Here is a 19,591-nt window from a genome sequence, read left to right as displayed (position 1 = left end):
TGAAACCCCGTCTCTACTAAAACTACAAAAAATTAGCTGGGCATGGTGGCGCGTGCCTGTAATCCCAGCTACTCAGGAGGCTGAGGCAGGAGAATTGCCTGAACCTAGGAGGCAGAGGTTGCGGTGAGCCGAGATCGCGCCATTGCACTCCAGCATGGGTAACAAGAGTGAAACTCCGTCTCAAAAAAAAAAAAGAATTTATTTCATAATGATAAAGGTGTCAGTTGATCAAAAAGATGAATATTAATCCTAAATAATTATGTATTAATAAAAGACTTCCAAAATATATGAAACCAAAACTAACAGAACGGAAAGGCAAAGTACACAAATCTACAATCATGATTGGAAATTTTAACATTCCTATTTTAATAATTAGTAGAACAAGTAAGAGATAATCAGAAAGGATAAAGAAGATTTGAACAACGTTAGTAATCCACTCACCCTAATTGATACAGAACACTCCAGCCAATTGTAAAATCCTTATACTTTTCAGGTATACATGGAATGTTTACCAAGATGAATTATATTTTTTACCCATAACATAAATCTAAGTTTTAAATGACTTATGGCATACAAATACATTCCCCAAACACAAAGATAAGTTAAATTAGAAATTAATAAAAGTATCTAGAAATTCCTAAAGATTTTGGATACTAAATAACATACTTCAAAATAATCCATGGGTCAAAGAAGAAATCAAAGGGGAAATAAGAAAACATTTTGAACCAAATGAAAGTGAACATACACATATCAAAATTTTGAGGTTACCACTAAACCATTCTTTAGAAGGAAACTTGTGCATTAAGAAGAAACAGAATTAAATAACCTTAACTTTCACCTTAGGGGGAAAAAATTACAAACTAAACCAAAGCAGCAAAAGAAAGAAAATGTAGTTCTTAATTCACAATGGTTCAATTTAACAACTTTTTGATTTTACAATGGTGCAAAAGTGATATGCATTTAGTAGAAACCATACTTGGAGTACTTATACAACCATTCTATTTTTCACTTTCAGTAGAATTTTCAATAAAGTACATGAGCTATTCAACACTTTATTATAAAATAGGCTGTGTGCTAGATGATTTTGCTCAGCTGTAGGCTCATAAGTGTTCTGAGCATGTTTAGAGCAGGCTAGGCTAAGCCTGGATGTACAGAAGGTTGGGTATACTCAATGCATTTTCAACTTATGGTATTTTCAGTTTATGATGGCTTATCAGAATGTAATCCCATTGTAAGTCTATAATAAAGATCAGAACAAATATCAACAAACCAGAAAATGATGCCACTTCAAATGGGTGGAGAAGGAAACTCCAAAAGTGTGTTCCTCATAAAAGTCACACATAAATTGGCAAAACTGTCAGAATTAGTTTTGTCAGAACTCTGAATACTAATACAAAATTTACAGTACCAGACGAATGCCTAATCAAAATAAAAAAAATAAAAATAAAAAAACCTGCCTCTCCAAAAGGGAACTTTATGGTGCTTTAATTTACTTCCGCCCCCATCTTCTACTCTCTAGCTCTGCAGCCTCCCCGACAATGTGGGGTGAAAACAATAGCCCACATTACCAAGACAGGTTCTTAATATGAAGGAAGCAGAACAAGCCTCATTCTTAAAGAATTGTAGTTGTTTGTTTTGACTTGTCTATGTCTCCCTGAACAAGTGGTTCAAGGGGCTTGTCTTTATTTCACTTAACTTGAAATTCTCCCAGAGCTAAGTCTACTCAGAGGACATTAGTAGAAAATATTCCAAGGCAAATGTATGAGCTGCTGCCACCTGGGGCAAGGGATAAGAGTTGGGGCAAACCACTAACTACCCTGGCAGGAAAAGCCAGGGAATAAGATGCCTTGGGAAATAAGGGCTTTGAAAAGGTAGCATATATTTCTGGGAATTTTGAAGGCAACACTCATGCCCAAGAATGATGCATTATCAGAAAATGCCTGAGAACATAACCTTCTCATATATGACTGACCTACAGATTCTGTGCAAGCCAGAAGTGAATGAAGGCAAATGTAGAGCTATAAACTGCCTGGCTGAGGAAGGTCTCTTCCAAAACACATACATAGCCCATCTGCAAATGCTAGGAGATTTTTGTTGTTGTTGTTATTTAAGGCATTTAAGGAAGTTTCTGTCAAATCACTACCTGACAACTAAACTCACAGAATGGAGACTTCAGTGGCTAGATATAACAAAGAATAGACTTTACAAAATTTGTTCACAAAAATCACTAACAAACTAGTGACAACAACTGCAACAAGCAACAATGAAAGAGAAAAGAGAAAGAAAGAGAGAGAGAGAGAAAAAAAAGAGAAAGAAAGAAAGAAAGAAAGAAAGAAGAAAGAAAGAAAGAAAGAAAGAAAGAAAGAAAAGAAAAGAAAAGAAAAGAAAAGAAAAGAAAAGAAAAGAAAAGAAAAGAAAAGAAAAGAAAGAAAAGAAAAGAAAAAAGAAAGGAAGAAAGACAGAAAGGGAGGAAGAAAGGGGGGAAAGAAGGGAGGGAGGGAGGGAGAAAGGAACAGTTTCCCTGCACAAGCTTCTTTTTCTTTGCCTGCTGCCATCTATATAAGATGTTACTTGTTCCTCCTTGCCTTTTGCCATGATTGTGAGTCTTCCCCAGCCACATGGAACTGTAAGTCCATATTAAACCTCTTTCTTTCGTAAATTTTCTAGTTTTGGGTATGTTTTTATCAGCAGCGTGAAAACAGACTATTACAAAGAAAATATTAAACTAAAAAGCTTCTGCACAGCAAAGGAAACAATCAACAGAGGGAAGAGACAGTCTGTTGAATGGGAGAAAATATTTGCAAACTATTCATTCAACAAGGGACTAATATCCAGAATATACAAGGAACCCAAACAATTTAACAACAAAAGAAATTGCATTAAAAAGTGGACAAAAGACATGAATAGACAACTCTCAAAAGAAGACATACAAATGGCACACAGCATATTTAAAAAATGTTCAGCATCACTAGTCATCAGGGAAACACAAATCAAAACCACAATGAGTGCTTGCTTCAGCAGTGCATATACTAAAATTAGAATGACACAGAGATTAGCATGGCCCCTGCACAAGGATGACATGCAAATTCATGGAGCACTCTATATTTTCTAGAAAACAACCACAATGAGATATCATATTACTCCAGTTAGAATAACTATTGTTCTAAAAATTATATAACAGAGGCTGATGAGGATTTGGAGAAAAGGAAACTCATACAATGTTGGTGGGAATGTAAATTAGTACAATGTAAAACAGTATGGAGATTTCTCAAAAAACTAAAAATAAAACTACCACTTGTTTCAGCAATCTCACTATTTGGTATCTACCCAAAGGAAAAGAAAACAGTGTGTGAAAGGGATACCTGCACTCGCATGTTTATCACAGCACTATTCACAATAGCAAAGATATGGAATCATCCTAAATGTCCATCAACTGATGAATAAATGAAGAAAGTGATATGTAAGTTTGTATACAATGCAATGCTATTTGGCCATAAAAAAGAATGAAATTATGTTATTATCAGCAATATGGATGGAACTGCAGGTCATTATGTTCAGTGAAATAACCCACACACCAACAGACAAATATCACATGTTCTCACTCATATGTGGAAGCTAAAAACTTGATCTCCTAAAGATAGAAGAGCAGAGTGATAGACACCAGATGCTGGGAAGGTTGGGTGCATGGGAAGGGGAATGAAAAGAGGTAAGATAAGACGTACAAATATATAGTTAGATAAAAGGTATAAGTTCTGTTGTTCAACAGCAGAGTAGAGTATCTACAGTTAACAACAGTGTATTGTATATTTCAAAGTAGCCAGAAGAAAGAACTTGAATTCCCAACACCTATAAATGATAAATACTTAAAGTGATGAACACCTCAAATACGTGACTTGATCATTACACATTCCATGCATGTAACAAAATATAAATGTACTCCATAAATATGTAAAATATTATGTATCAATTTTTTTAATCTCAACTTAAAATGGACAAAATATTTGAACAAACACTTCAACGAAACATATACAGAGGGCAAAGAAACACATGAAAATATGCTCAACATTATTAGTCATGGAGACAAGTGTCACTCCATTTTAGGTGCTAATCCACCATGTGACTCCTGACTAGCCCCAAGTCCAGGAATGCCTCCAAGATGTCTAGTTGACATATTACTCCTTACCCAGAAACACCTAGTTACTGGAGTTCACCTTTCCTCCAGAACAACTCTTGATATTGTTGCATGGATCATAGGCTGTGAGGCCCACAGCATTCTTTCAGTTCAGCATTATTTCCAGAGCTCATAGACTTTCTCCCCAGTATAGAAGTGCTGGGTCTGGAGGGTTGTGGTGTGGAGATCTACCTGTCTTGCAGCCACCTAAGACCAGGCTTCTGCCTGCAAGCTCCCTGATAAATCACCTTTTACCAACAAACTAGATTTGTCTGCGACATTCTTTGGCTCCTGCATTTGGGGGCCACTTTTCATATGTGGCTCTTTTATGGAACATTAGTAATTCAATTAGATGTTAATAAGATGTCAATACAACCTCAAGGGAGAGGTTCAGAGAAGAGCAAGATCAATGTGCACCAAGGAGGCTTGGAGGTGTACTGTTTTATGTGTGTGCTTCATAAACAGACTGGATGAAATGAAGAAAAAAAAAAAAGATGTCAATATACACCTCTTGGAATGGCCAAGTGATTGTGACGACGTGCAGGAAATTGAACCTTCATACATTGCTGGTGGGAGTGTAAAATGGTACTACTTTGGAAGACTGCTTACAGTTTCTTAAAATGTTAAACATATGCCTAGCATATGGCCCGGGCATTTCTCTCCTAGGTATTTACAAAGAAAAGGGAAAGAATATACCTGTACAAAGATTTCTACACCAACGTTCACAGCCACTTTGCTGATAACAGCCAAAACCAGAAAACAACCCAAGTGTCCATTATCAGGTGAATGGTGAAATAAATTATACTATGGCCACACAATGGAAGAGTACCCAGCAATAAAAGAGCTTTTGACACAGGCAAAACCATGGGTAAATCTCAAAATAATTATGCTGCGAGAGAAGCCACACAAAAAGCATACATAGACTGTGATTCCATTTATATAAAGTCCTAGAAAATGAAAACTAAAATAGGCTGACAGAAGATCAGTAATTTCCTAGAAATCAGGGAGTCAGGAAGGGGAGAAAGGTAGGGATGTAAAGGGGGCACAAGGACACTTTTGGGGGTGGTAGCTCTGTTCATATTCTTGATTGAGGTGATGATTTCATAGATGTATTCCCATGTCAAAATTGATTAAATTGTATATGTTAAGTATATGTTGTTTACTATATTTTAATTATACCTTATTAAAACCATTTAAAGAAATATCTATGTTTTCCGAAACAAATCAGTGAGAAAAGTGTCATTGCTTGATATTTTTGCACTTCTGCTTTATGTCATACTTAAGGAAAGGCAGCTGGATTCTCCTGTCTGCTTGCTACATTCAATATGTTGCATTATGTTGCTTTAGTTTAAGTACATAAAATCCATCTTCACTCAAGCAGGTAGTTGGAAAGGGACAGATGTTTTAATGGCTTTTTTAGATCATTGTGGATATTCTTTTTTGATACCACACCAGAGCTTGACAAGTGGTAGTGTCCTAAATCTGAGTTGCAGTATAGAATCTGAAACCAAATTAACAAACTTTTCATGCTCTCTCATGTTAAAATCCATTGATCCATTGTATAATTGGAATGAATCTTTTTCCACGTACAGTATTATAAAAGCACGATCATTTGGCAAATATTGGTTTGCTGAATTATACAGATCTTCCAAATGTTGATACAGAATGTTGTATATGCATACACATATATATATGTACACACACACAATATGTATGTAAATAATATACTACTGATCTTATCAAAAAAGTCATCAAGTATTGGAAAGCTATCAAACTTACTGTGGTGAACACAAGTTTTCCAAAATTCTAGTTGTCACTTGAAAATTCAAATTTTATAATTGGCAACAAATGCTGGCAGCTATTTGTCTTAAAATGACAGCTTCACTTTATTCATTTCCTAGAAAAGTCTGCCAAATATTCAAATCTAAAAATCATAATTTCTTTGTCAGTGCTATGGTCTGAACGTTTGTATCCCTCCAAAATTCATATGTTGACACCCAATCACCAATGTGATAATATTCGCAGATGGGGCCTTCAGGAGGTGATTAGATCATTAGAGAAAAGCCCTCATGAATGGAATTGTGCCCTCATAAAAGAGGCCCCAGAGAGCTGCCTTGTACCCTTTCACCATGTAAGGATGCAGCAAGAAGGCATCGTTCTATGAACTAGCAAATGGGCCCTCCCCAGACACTCAATCTGCAGCCCCTTGATCTGCACACACCTGCCTCCAGAACCATAAGAAATAGATTTCCATTGTTTATAAGCTGCCCAGTTTATGGTATCTTGTTACAGCAGTCTGAAAAGATAGTCATTCAAAACAAAAAATGGTTTTCCCTAAAGAAAGTGACTAGTTCAGCTTGCAGTTCAGTCTCACAAGAGCTTTTCTTTGAAAGAGCCATTATACTTCAGAATACAGCAAATGTGTTTTATGCATACTAACCATTTCATAGCACCACATATTAAAGTTATTGATTAAAGGGTTCAGATTTAATATAGTTATTTTTTACATTGAGAACATTTTTTTGCTGTTTTTGCCTAGGCTGGAGTGCAATGGTACAATCTCAGCTCACTACGACCTCCACCTCCTGGGTTCAAGCGATTCTCCTGCCTCAACCACCCAAGTAGCTGGGATTACAGGCATGTGCCACCATACCCGGCTAATGTTGTATTTTTAGTAGAGATGGGGTTTCTCCATGTTGGCAAAGCTGGTCTCAAATTCCCGACCTCAGGTGATCTGCCCACCTCAGGCTCCCAAAGTGCTGGGATTACAGGCATGAGCCACCACACTCAGCCATCAAGAACATTCTTAACTGAAACCAGTAAGATTTTTATATGAGCACATGGTGAATTAGGCATTGGGCACAATGCCTCATAGTTCAGTGTGATGCCAGTGCTCTCATTTGTGTCATGTTATCAGCAGTTTTACCCACCACTCTATGTGAACTATCAGGTCAAAGGTCAACACAGTGGAAAAGGGTGTCTGGCATCCCTTGGTGCATGAACCATAATTCAGGGACCGTGGCCCTAGCCTGAAAGCACAACCCCTTGTGCATGACTCAAGTTATCCTGACAAGTTATCTAATCCCAAGAGATCAGAATGTGTCCTTAATAAGACCAGCCACACTTGCAAGCCCTATCTCATTCATTTCACGAGCATTTGCTGAGTGGTTTCTCTGGGTCAGGTCCAATTCTAGGTGCTGGACGTTAGGGGGTATGATGGTTAATTTTATGTGTCAACTTGTCTAGAGCACAAGGTGCCCAAACATTTGGCTGAACATTATTTCTGCGTGTGTCTGTGAGTGTTTCCAGAGGAGATTAGCGTTTGAATCTGTGGAGCTGGTAAAGTAGATTGTCCTCCCCAGTGTGAGTGAGCATCATTTAATCTGTCAAGGGTTTGAATAGAATCAAAAGTGGTAGAAGGGAGAATTCTCTTTCTCTCTGCCTGACTTCTTGAGGTAGGACGTTAGGTTTCTTCTATCCTTGGACTGGAACTTACGCCATCAGCATGCCTGGTTCTCCAACTGGAACTTCCACTACTGGTTTTTCTGGTTCTCAGGTTTTTAGACTGATTTTCAGGTCTGTAAAATGGAACTACATCACTGACTTACCTGGGTCTCCATCTTGGAGATGGCAGATCATGGGACTTCTCAGCCTCCATAATCACATAAGCCAGCTCCTTAAAATAAATCTCCTGTGCACTTATCTGTCTATCATATTGTTTCTGTTTCTCTGGACAACCCTGCTTAATATGGGGCTAAGAAAAGAAGCCTAAAAATCAATGCAGAGGCTATTCCATAACCCCAAGCACCAGACCAGAACAGGAGGTGTAGAAGAGGTGAGAAGTCATCAGATATGCTGCTGACATGTATGAGAGACAAGTGGCATTAAACTCCAAGATTTTGGCCTTTACATCTCTAAAAATCAGATTGCTGCTTACTGAGATGGGGAATCCTATCAAAGGAAAAGGTTTGGACGGTCAGGGAGATCAGAAGCTATGGTTTCAGACATCTAGTGTGTGAGATATTTTGCTCTTCCCCTCCCTATTCACCTTGCAACTGCAGAGGTGCTTTACATGCTGTGGTACCATGGCCAGTTTCACAATCACACAATCTGGACAGCTGGAGAGGACTCCACTCTCAAGGGGATCCCATGCTTAGTTTAATGCTCTGCTGTTGCTGTCTTAAAATTCTTGATAATTTTATCTTCAAGCTTGTGTTTTGTCAGTGAAATCCAATGGGACAATGGAGCATGCACGTGAGCAGCCAAGATGCAGAAGGCAGCAACACACACACTCATTCACCTAGAGGCAGCTCCGGTTCTGAGCAATGGGCCTTGCAGCCTGGAGCACATGTGTATGTCTCAGGGCAGTCAAGAATGCCAGACCCCAAAGTAGCTGGGCAGGACCTGGCAACACTGGCAGCTGGAACAGCAGTGGCAGAAGCAGCGGCAGCAATGGCACAACTAAGGGAGACACAGCTAAGGGAGAAAGAAGGGGCTCTGTGTGGGAGCAACAGTGAGATCTTTGGTGGGAGCCTTGCTTGCCCATCCTACTCCAGAGCCCATCTCTGCAGCATGGGACAGATATTAATTTTCTGGACTAAGTACCAGGATCAAATTGCTGGCTCTCAAGCAACGACCTTTGTCAGCAAATTATAACAAAATAGAAGCATACACATGGACATTGCAATAAAATATGGAGTTGCTGTAATTCTTCATAAAATCTTTAGTTTTGAACACTGATGTAATGTTGCAAAGCAAATATATGCAAGCTTAGAAACCAAAATTAAATTTAAACATTACCACATTTGATAGAAAAAGCACTATTTTCATCCAAAGCTTTGGATGAACCAATTATTAATGAAGAAGATAATTTTAAAATAATGTTTTTCTTGTATTGAAGACACATCATAGAGTACATAAATGTGGGGTTTAAATTCTGCATCTTAAACTGCCTCCACAAGAATTTGAAGCAGGAACTGTCAGAGGAAACACTAAAAGGTTACTGTATGCATTCTCAATTAAAATTAAATTCAAACTTAGATGAAACTGATTTGTATGAAAAGTTAAATCTTTTTAGAAAAATTGTTCTGAAAGTGTCATCAGTTCTAGATGTACTAAGATTTATATTTTGAAATAACTTATTAATAGGTATCCTAATATTGTCACAAATGGTAAAATAATCTTAACAGCTCTAGAAACAGTGTGTCAACAGAAAGATACTTTGCAAAACTAAAAATGTTCAGAAATTATTTACAATCTTGCATTTGCCAAGAGTAACTGACATCACTTTCAATTATAGCAATTAAAAATGAAGTTATTAAATGTATACATTTTGATGAAATAACAAATTAATTTGCAGGAAAGTGAGCCGAAAAATTTTATGATCAATGAAGATTTTATATTAATTATTATTATGTGTTACATTACATAAAAATTACACCTTTTTGCAATTTGCAAGTTATATTGTTACTCATGTATCATTCTTATTCCTTTTATAGGTAATAAAATGTTACATTTTATAGATAATAAAATATTTTTAACAGAGAAAGCTTTTTCTTTCAGTAACTTTAACAGCACTTTTTCCCCCTATTTTTTTTTAAAGCCTCTACCTGACACTGTGACAAAGAAGCCTGACAAGTTTAGGTGGTCTCAGTGTACTCTAACCAGCAACGTACATCAGATTCTCCATGTTGTCCTCAAACCAACAATGCTTTGAACTGATCAGGACATTCCCATCAGATGCCTGCCTAAATTAACAACGAGTCATGCACATTCACAGGGGCATCCTGGCTTCTTTTATTGTCAATGACAGGCACATTCAGAAACTATTTTTTAAGGGCACTGATTTGAGTATGGAGACTAAAAATAACAAACAAATTATGACACATTATTTATTTAACTATGAACCATATTCATCTCAGAGGACAGAAATCTTTTCCACATGAGAGTAATTTTACTTAAGATCATTATTAAATGCCATTTACTGGGGTCAAAGTATAAGGAAGAAACTTATTCATAAGACTTATGGGTTCTAGTTGGACTCTCATATGGAGTCTGTATAAGAGTCTGACTTGTCTGGATACATCTGCAAATAGGTGGGGCAGATTTGCTGACCACTGACTATAGAACTCAGGACCTCGAGAGAGCACTCATCCTGGGGGAAGAAGATGCCAGATGAAACATGTTTGGCTCAACAAAACATCTGCAGTACCTGCGAGGTGAGGGTGGGGGAAGGGCGGCTCTGTTTAGAGCATGATGATTGTAACTCTGCTCCTTTTCTGTGTAGCCCCATTTCTGGGTCCTGAGGTTAAAGAGAGCAAAGGAAAAGCTATAATAGCTATTCAACTAAACTGTACAATTGGAGCACAAGCAACACTACAATAAGACAATTCTAACAGAATGTGGTACAAAGGAAATGCAGACAACCACATAGTGAGAGACGGTGGATGGGGTATGGGTGTCTATGCACTTTCACCCATCTTCAGTCCATTCTGCAACCAGCAGCTAAAGGAGTCTTTAAAAAAAACGTTCACGCACACTTTGGCTAGATCGTCTTAGATTGCTCTAAGGAGAACTTGGTTTCTCTGTGATAAGATCTTGGGAATGGATACCAAGCTTAAGCCAAAACCATGTCCCTAAATTGCTATGAACAAGACAATGAGGAATTTTTTTTCTAGAAAAGATGGAGAAGAAAAGTGAAGAAATGAAGGCTCTATCCCAAACCATCAGTAGAGTCCAGGACACAAAAAATATTTGGTATAAAGGCACCATGGCAGTATGGATGAAGTTGGTGTCCAGGATACAGAAGAGGCCAGAAAAACCTAAGTCCCCTGGAATTTGGAGGAAGTGCTTGGAAGATGCTGGACTTGCACACACCAGGGAAAGGGGCTGTTCAAATAGATCTCCTCTAGATCTCAAGCAACAGGGAGTTGCTGGCTGACAGTGGAGCTACAGTTGATGAGTGGAATGAATAAGAGAAAGGATGAATGAGTGAATAAATGAACAAACGAATGAATGAATGAATGAATAAATGTAAGAGTTGAAGGCGTCAGTTACTGTGAAGCTAGACTGTAGGATGTTAGCATTGTACATTCTTCAGTATTTGCAGAATAGATTAGGGGAATGATGTTTGAGTGTTAGAGACTCTAAAGTCTATTTGACTAAAAATACCTTTTGATAATACGTCTAGCCATTTTAGCCCTAGACTTCTAGATATTACGGGCCTAAAATCTTGAGGTCACCCTTGCCTCCTCTACTTCCAAGCTGTCAGTAGATCCTCATGATTCATCTACAAAACCTAGCTGGAATCCAACCACTTCTTACTCATCCACTGCTACCATCCCAGTCCAAGCCATCATCTCTTACCTAGATTACTGCAGTAGCCTCTTTGCTGAGCTTCCACTCTTTCCCTAATTTGAATTATTCTCCACCCTATCATCAGGTCAAGCAGCTTTTCTGCTAAAACATTCAATGGCCTGTCATTTCACTCATATCAAAGCCCAGTCCTTACGATGTTCTACAAAGACCGGCATGGTTGCCCAGCCCAGCCCTGCCTGCTATCTCACCCCAGCCCTGCCACTGTTTCCTGCTTCTGCCACACCAGCTCCTTGCTTTCCTGCATGTACCTCAGAACATTTGCACTAGGAAGCCCTCTGCCTGGAACACACTTCCCCAAAATGCCTTCATGTCTTGCTTCCTCACTCTCTTTAAGACGCTACCCAAATGTCACTTTCTCAGTGACATATTTCCTGACCACTCCAGACAATTGCAGATCTGCCCACCAACTCGGGCACTTCCTAGATCCCTTCTCTGCCTTATTTTTCTCCATAATGTATGTCACCATCTGACAAAAGATATATTCCACTTAATGGCTTTATATATTATCTGTCTCTGCCTGATAGACTGAAAGCTCTGCGGGGGCAGGGACTTTTGTCTATTTTTTCTGAAGTGTATCTCTGACTCCAGTAAGGGGTGCCTGACCCTATCGTAGGTGCTCAGTAAGTAAATAAATGCATTGATCATTCTAACTCTGATTTGAGGTCCTTGCTCCTTGCAAACCTCCACTTATTACTGTAATGTTTGGAGCAAGCATCTTAACCCCAGTTCTATTCAGGCAGCTGACAATGGCACGAGAAGTAAACTGTGCCTGGAAATGCACAGTCCACCGTCAGAAGCCCCAGAGGCATTGCTAGGGCAACAAACATTATGTTTTATGCAGTGTACTGGTTCTGCAACTGTTTCCTCTCATCATTCATAAATTTGCTGCAGAGTTTGGCAGAGAACAAATTGACTCAGGCTACCCGGCAGTTAGAGTTACAGGGGGCCTTTGATAAGTTCTCCCAAGAAGTCCAATGACCCAGTCCGAGAACCAGCAGGACTCTGGCAGAATCCCCAGAATTCTGGGATGTCTCAGCACAGGAAGCACTCATTCTCCTTTTCTAGGACTGCTGATTAGCCATTTCCCAGAGAAAAGCCCTTCTTTGTAAACAACCACCACTACAATGCCAATACCAGTCCAATACCCCTGCATTGTTTGGGACATTTATGTTCATCACCTATATTTCAGTTTTGAGATTAAAACAATGGTATCTTGGATTGTGCTGTGCCTCTATCCATACAACCTAATAATTAAGTTGCATTTTCATAATGCTTTCTGTAAGAACAGTTGTTGTTGGGGGACATTCTACAGTGCAGAAGCTAACCTTGCCTGCCCAGTCTGGGTTCTAATGTTGGAAAAACAAAAAACAAAAAACAAAACCAAAACCCAGAGAATCTTCTTTCCTCTAACTCACCTCAACAATAGATAATTTAGAAGAAGTCTTACTACCTTGAAAGGACAGATTTCATCACCTATTTTAGGCTGAATTGTGCCCCCACCTCAAATTCATAGGTTGAAGTCCTAACCTCCAATACATGAGCATATGATCTTATTTAGAAATAGTGCTTTTAAAGAGGTAATTACGTTAAATGAAATCAATAGAGTGGAACCCTATGTTAGGAAAATCAGATATCCACATGCAGAAGAATGAACCTGAGCCCATATCTCTCACCATATACAAAAATTAACTCAAGATAGATTAAAGACATAAATGTCAGACCTGAAACTATAAAAATCCTATAAGAAATGCTTAGGAAAAACTCTTCTGCACATTGGCTTAGGTTAAGAATTTATGACTAAGATCCCAAAGCAAATGCAACAAAAACAAAAATAGACCAATGGGACAAAATGAAACTAAAAAGCTTCTGTACCACAGAAGAAATAATCAACAGAGCAAACAGACAACCTACAGAATATTTGCAAACTGTGCATTTCACAAAGGATTAAAGCCAGAATCTACAAGGAACTCAAACAACTCCACAAGGAAAAACAAGTAATTCTGGTAAAACGTGAGCAAAGCAAGGATTGCAATCCTAGTCTCTGATAAAACAGACTTTAAACCAACAAAGATCAAAATAGACAAAGAAGGGCATTGCTTAATGGTAAAGGGATCAATGCAAAAAGAAGAGCTAACTATCCTAAATATATACACACCCAACACAGCAGCATCCAGATACATAAAGCAAGTTATTAATGACCTGCAAAGAGACTTAGACTTCCACACAATAATAGCAGGAGACTTAAACACTCCACTGTCAATATTAGACAGATCAAAAGACAGAGGACATCCAGGACTTGAACTAAGATCTAGACCAACTGGACCTAACAGACATCTACAGAGCTCTCCATCCCAAATCCACAGAATATACATTCTACTCAGCACCACATCACACTTAGTCTAAAATTGACCACATAATTGGAATTAAATCACTCCTCAGCAAATGCAAAAGAACAGAAATCTAAACAACTAGTCTCTCAGACCACAGTGCAATCAAATTAGAACTCAGGATTAAGAAACTCACTCAAAACTGCACAACTACCTGGAAACTGAACTACCTGCTCCTGAATAATTACTAGATAAATAATGAAATGAAGGCAGAAATAAATGTGTTCTTCAAAACCAATGGGAATGAAGATACAACATACCAGACTCTTGGGACACATTTAAAGCAGTGTCTAGAGGGAAATATAGCACTAAATGCCCACATGAGAAGTGAGGAAAGATCTAAAATTGACACCTTACTGTCAAAAATAAAAGAACTAGAGGAGCAAGATCAAACAAATTCAAAAGCTAACAGAGGACAAGAAATAACTAAAATCAGAGCAGAGCTGAAGGAAATAGAGACACAAAAAAACCTTCAAAAAATCAACGTATTCTGGAGCTGTTTTTTTGAAAAAATCAAAAAAATAGATAGACTGCTAGCCAGACTAATAAAGAAGAAAAGAGAGAAGAATTGAATAGATGCAATAAAAAATGATAAAGCGTCCTTATAGTAGAATGATTTATAATCCTTTGGATATATACCCAGTAATGGGATTGCTGGGTCAAATGGAATTTCTATTTCTAGGTCCTTAAGGAATGTTCATTACAGCACTGTTTACAATAGCAAAGACCTGGAATCAACCCGAATACCCATTGATGATAGACTGGATAGGGAAAATGTGGCACATATACACCATGGAATATTATGCAGCCATCAAAAATGATGAGTTTGTGTCCTTTGTAGGGACATGGATGAACCTGGAAACCATCATTCTCAGCAAACTGACAGAGGGGCGGAAGATCAAACACCGCATGTTCTCACTCATAGGCGGGTGTTGAACAATGAGAACACATGGACATAGGGAGGGGAGCACTAGACACTGGGGTCTGTTGGGGGGAAATGGGGGAGGGAGGGTGGGTGGGGAGGTGGGGAGAGATAGCATGGGGAGAAATGCCAGATATAGGTGAAGGGCAGGAAGGCAGCAAATCACACTGTCATGTGTGTACCTATGCAACAATCTTGCATGTTCTTCACATGTACCCCAAAACCTAAAATGCAATAAAAAAAAGAAAAAAAATGATAAAGGGGATATCACCACCAATTCCACAGAAATACAAACTACCATCAGAGATTACTACAAACACCTCTATGCACATAAACCAGTAAATCTAGAAGAAATTGATAAACTCCTTGACACTTATGCCCTCCCAAGACTAAACCAGGAAGAAGTTGAAACCCTGAATAGACCAATAACAAGGTCTAAAGTTGAGGCAGCAATTAATAGCCTACCAACCAAAACAAGTCCAGGACCTGATGGGTTCTCAGCCACATTCTACCAGACATGCAAAGAGGAGCTGATACCATTCCTTCTGAAACTATTCCAGACAATACAAAAAAAGGGAATCCTCCCTAACTCATTCTATGAGCCCAACATCATCCTGATACCAAAACCTGGCAGAGACACAACTTTTTTTTTTTTTTTTTGAGACAGAGTTTCACTCTTGTTACCCAGGCTGGAGTGCAACGGCACGATCTCGGCTCACTGCAACCTCCGCCTCCTGGGTTCAGGCAATTCTCCTGCCTCAGCCTCCTGAGTAGCTGGGATTACAGGCACGTGCCACCATGCCCAGCTAATTTTTTGTGTGTGTGTTTTTAGTAGAGACGGGGTTTCACCATGTTGACCAGGATGGTCTCGATCTCTTGACCTCGTGATCCACCCGCCTCGGCCTCCCAAAGTGCTGGGATTACAGGCTTGAGCCACCACGCCCGGCCGAGACACACCTTTTTAGGCCAATATCCATGATGGACATTGATGTGAAAATCTTCAGTAAAATACTGGCAAATTGAATGCAACAGTACATCATAAAGCTCAACCATCATGAACAAGTCGGCTTCACCCCTGGGATGCAAGGCTGGTTCAACATATGCAAATCTATAAATGTAATCCATCACATAAACAGAGTCAAAGACAAAAACCACATGATTTTCTCAATAGATGCAGAGAAAGCCTTTCACAAAATTCAACAGCCCTTTATGCCAAAAACTCTTAATAAACTAGGTAACAATGGAATGTATCTCAAAATAATAAAAGTTATTTATGACAAACCAATATCATATTGAATAGGCAAAAACTGGAAGCTTTCCCTTTGAAATCTGGCACAAGACAAGGTGCCCTCTCTCACCACTCCTATTCAACATAGTATTAGAAGTTCTGGCCAGAGCAATCAGGCAAGAAAAATAAATAAAGGGTATTCAATTAGGAAAAGAGGAAGTCAAATTGTCTCTATTTGCAGATGACATGATTGTATATTTAGAAGACCCCATCGTCTCAGCCCAAAATTTCCTTAAGATGATAAGCGACTTCAGGAAAAACTCAGGATACAAAATTAACGTGCAAAAATCACAAGCATTCCTATACACCAATAACAGACAAACAGAGCCAAATTATGAGCAAATTCCCATTCACAATTGCTACAAACAGAATAAAATACCCAGGAATACAACTAACAAGGGATGTGAAAGACCTCTTCAAGGAGAACTATAAACCACTGCTCAGGGAAATAAGAGAGGATACAAACAGATGAAAAAATATTCTATGCTCATGGTTAGGAAGAATCAAATTGTTAAAATGACTATACTGTCCAAAGTAATTTATAGATTCAATGCTATCCCCATCAAGCTATTATTGACCTTCTTCACAGAACTGGAAAAAACCACCTTAAGCTTCATATGGAACCAAAAAAGATCCTACATAGCCAAGACAATCCTAAGTAAAAATAAAACAAAACTAGAGGCATCATGTTACCTGACTTCAAACTATACTACAAGGCTACTGTAATCAAAACAGCATGGTACTGGTACCAAAACAGAGATATAGAACAATGGAACAGAACAGGGGCCTCGGAAGTAATGACACACATCTACAACCATCTGATCTTTGACAAACCTGAAAAAAACAAGCAATGTGGAAAGGATTTCCTGTTTAATAAATGATGTTGGGAAAGCTGACTAGACATGTGCAGAAAGCTGAAACTGGACCCCTTCAAGACACCTGACACTAAAATTAACTCCAGATGGATTAAAGACTTAAACATAAGACCTAACACCATAAAAACCCTAGAAGAAAACCTAGGCAAAACCATTCAGGCATAGGCATAGGCAAGGACTTTACGACTAAACCACCAAAAACAATGGCAAGAAAAGCCAAAATAAACAAATGGGATCTAATTAAACTTAAGAGTTTCTGCACAGCAAAAGAAACAATCATTAGAGTAAAACAGCAACCAATAGAATAGGAAAAAAATTTTGCAAGCCACCCATCTGACAAAGGGGTAATATCCAGAATCTATGAAGAACTTAAACAAATTTACAAGACAAAAGCAAACAACCTCATCAAAAAGTGGGCTAAGGATATGAACAGACACTTTTCAAAAGAAGACATTTATGCAGCCAACAAACGTATGAAAAAAATGCTCATCATCACTGGTCATTAAAGAAATGCAAATCAAAACCACATTGAGATACTATCTCACACCAGTTAGAATGGTGATCATTTAAAAATCTGGAGACAATAGATGCTGGAGAGGATGTGGAGAAATAAGAGCACTTTTGCACTGTTGGTGGGAGTGTAAATTAGTTCAACCATTGTGGAGGACAGTGTGGCGATTCCTCAAGGATCTAGAAATAGAAATACCATTTGACCCAGCAATCCCATTACTGAGTATATATACCCAAAGGATTATAAATCCTTCTATTATAAAGACACATGCACACATATGTTCATTGTGGCACTGTCATGGAATACTAGGCAGCCATAAAAAAGGATGAGTTCATGTCCTTTGCAGGGACATGGATGAATCTGGAAACCATCATTCTCAGCAAACTGACACAAGAACAGAAAACAAAACACCTCATGTTCTCACTCATAAGTGAGTGTTGAACAATGAGAACACATGGACACAAAGAGGAGAACACCACATACTGGGGCCTGTTGAGGGATGGGAGAGCTGGTGGCGGGATAGCAGGGCGTGGGAAATTGGGAAGGCATAACATTAGGAGAAATACCTTATGTAGGTGATGGGGTGATGGATGCAGCAAACCACCATGGCATGTGTATACCTATGTAACAAACCTACATGATCTGCACATGTACCCCAGAACTTAAAATATAATAAAAATAATAATAACCAGAAAAAAAAAAAGGTGAGCAAAGGGAAGGGTAGTGGATGGGGGGTGGGGGAGGAGAGATGGGGATAGTTAATGGATTAAAAAAAATAGAAGAATGGATAAGGCCAGGAACAGTGGTTGACACCTATAATCCCAGCCCTTTGGGAGGCCAAGGAGGAGGGATCACTTGAGCCTAGTAGTTCAAGACCAGCCTGGGCAACATAGTGAGAGCCTCTCTTTGCAAAAAATACAAAAACTAGCTGCGTGTGGTGACTCATGCCTGTGGTCCCAGCTGATTGGGAGGCTGAGGTGGGAGGCTCACCTGAACCCAGGGAGGTTGAAGTTACAGTAAGCTGTGATCCAGCCCACTGCGCTCCAGCCTGGGCAGCAGAGTGAGGCCCTGTCTCAAAACAAGCAAACAAACAGAATAAGACCTAGTATTTGATAGCACAACAGGATGACTCTAATCAATAATAATTAAATTATACATTTAAAATAATTAAAAGGGCATAACTGGATTGTCTGTAACACAAAAGATATACGCTTGAGGGGGTGGATATCACATTCTTTATGATGTAATTATTATGCATTACATGCCTGTATGGAAACATTTCATGGACCCCATAAATATCTACATTTATGTACCCACATAATGGGCAAAGAACATGAATATTTTCCAAAAGAAGACATACCAAAAGTTAACAAACATATGAAAAATGCTCAACAATACTAATCATCAGACAAAAGCAAATTAATACCACAATGAGATATCATCTTACACCAGTCAGAATGGCTATTACTAAAAAGTCAAAAAACAATACATGTTGGCAAGGATGCAGAGGAAATGAAATGCTTACACATTGTTGGTGGGAGTGTAAATTAGTACAACCTCTATGGAAAACAGTATGAAGATTTCTCAAAGAACTAAAAATAGAACTACCATTGATCCAGCAATCCCACTACCAGGGATCTGCCCTGAGGAGAAGAAATAATCACATTAAAAAGATACCTGATGCTTTTGTAGTTCATGAGCGTGATGATTGGGTGTTCACGTACATGCATGAGATGTGTCACCCTCAAACTTTGTTGCGAAGTTGGAACATTGCCTGTCTGACATGAAGAAAATTTTAACTTTAAAAAGATACCTGCCCTTGTATGTTTATCATAGCACCATTTAAAATAGCAAAGATTCAGAATCAACCTAAGTGTCCATCAATGGATAACTGGAAAAAGAAAATGTGGTGTATATATAGAACTCCGCCACAAAAAAGAATGAAATCGTGTCTTCTCCAGCAACATGGATGGAATTGGAGGCCATTATTTTAAGTAAAATAATTTAGAAGCAGAGAGTCAAATACTACATGTTGTCACTTATAAGCAGGAGCTAAACAA

The 19,591-nt window shown here is 38.6% G+C and overlaps 2 non-coding genes across 2 annotated transcripts; both read left to right on the top strand.

The window, feature by feature from the left end:
* Nucleotides 1-3,007: 3,007 nt before the first annotated feature.
* On the top strand, nucleotides 3,008-3,109 carry LOC119472941. Its single transcript, XR_005202112.1, has one exon. It is a non-coding gene; the product is annotated as a U6 spliceosomal RNA (small nuclear RNA).
* A 16,102-nt stretch (nucleotides 3,110-19,211) lies between these two features.
* LOC119472951 lies at nucleotides 19,212-19,315 on the top strand. Its single transcript, XR_005202119.1, has one exon. It is a non-coding gene; the product is annotated as a small nucleolar RNA U13 (small nucleolar RNA).
* Nucleotides 19,316-19,591: the final 276 nt, after the last annotated feature.

Source organism: Cebus imitator, unplaced genomic scaffold, assembly GCF_001604975.1.
Source record: "Cebus imitator isolate Cc_AM_T3 unplaced genomic scaffold, Cebus_imitator-1.0 Scaffold124, whole genome shotgun sequence".
NCBI classification, from domain to species: domain Eukaryota; kingdom Metazoa; phylum Chordata; class Mammalia; order Primates; family Cebidae; genus Cebus; species Cebus imitator.
This window is presented reverse-complemented; position numbering and strand designations above follow the sequence as displayed.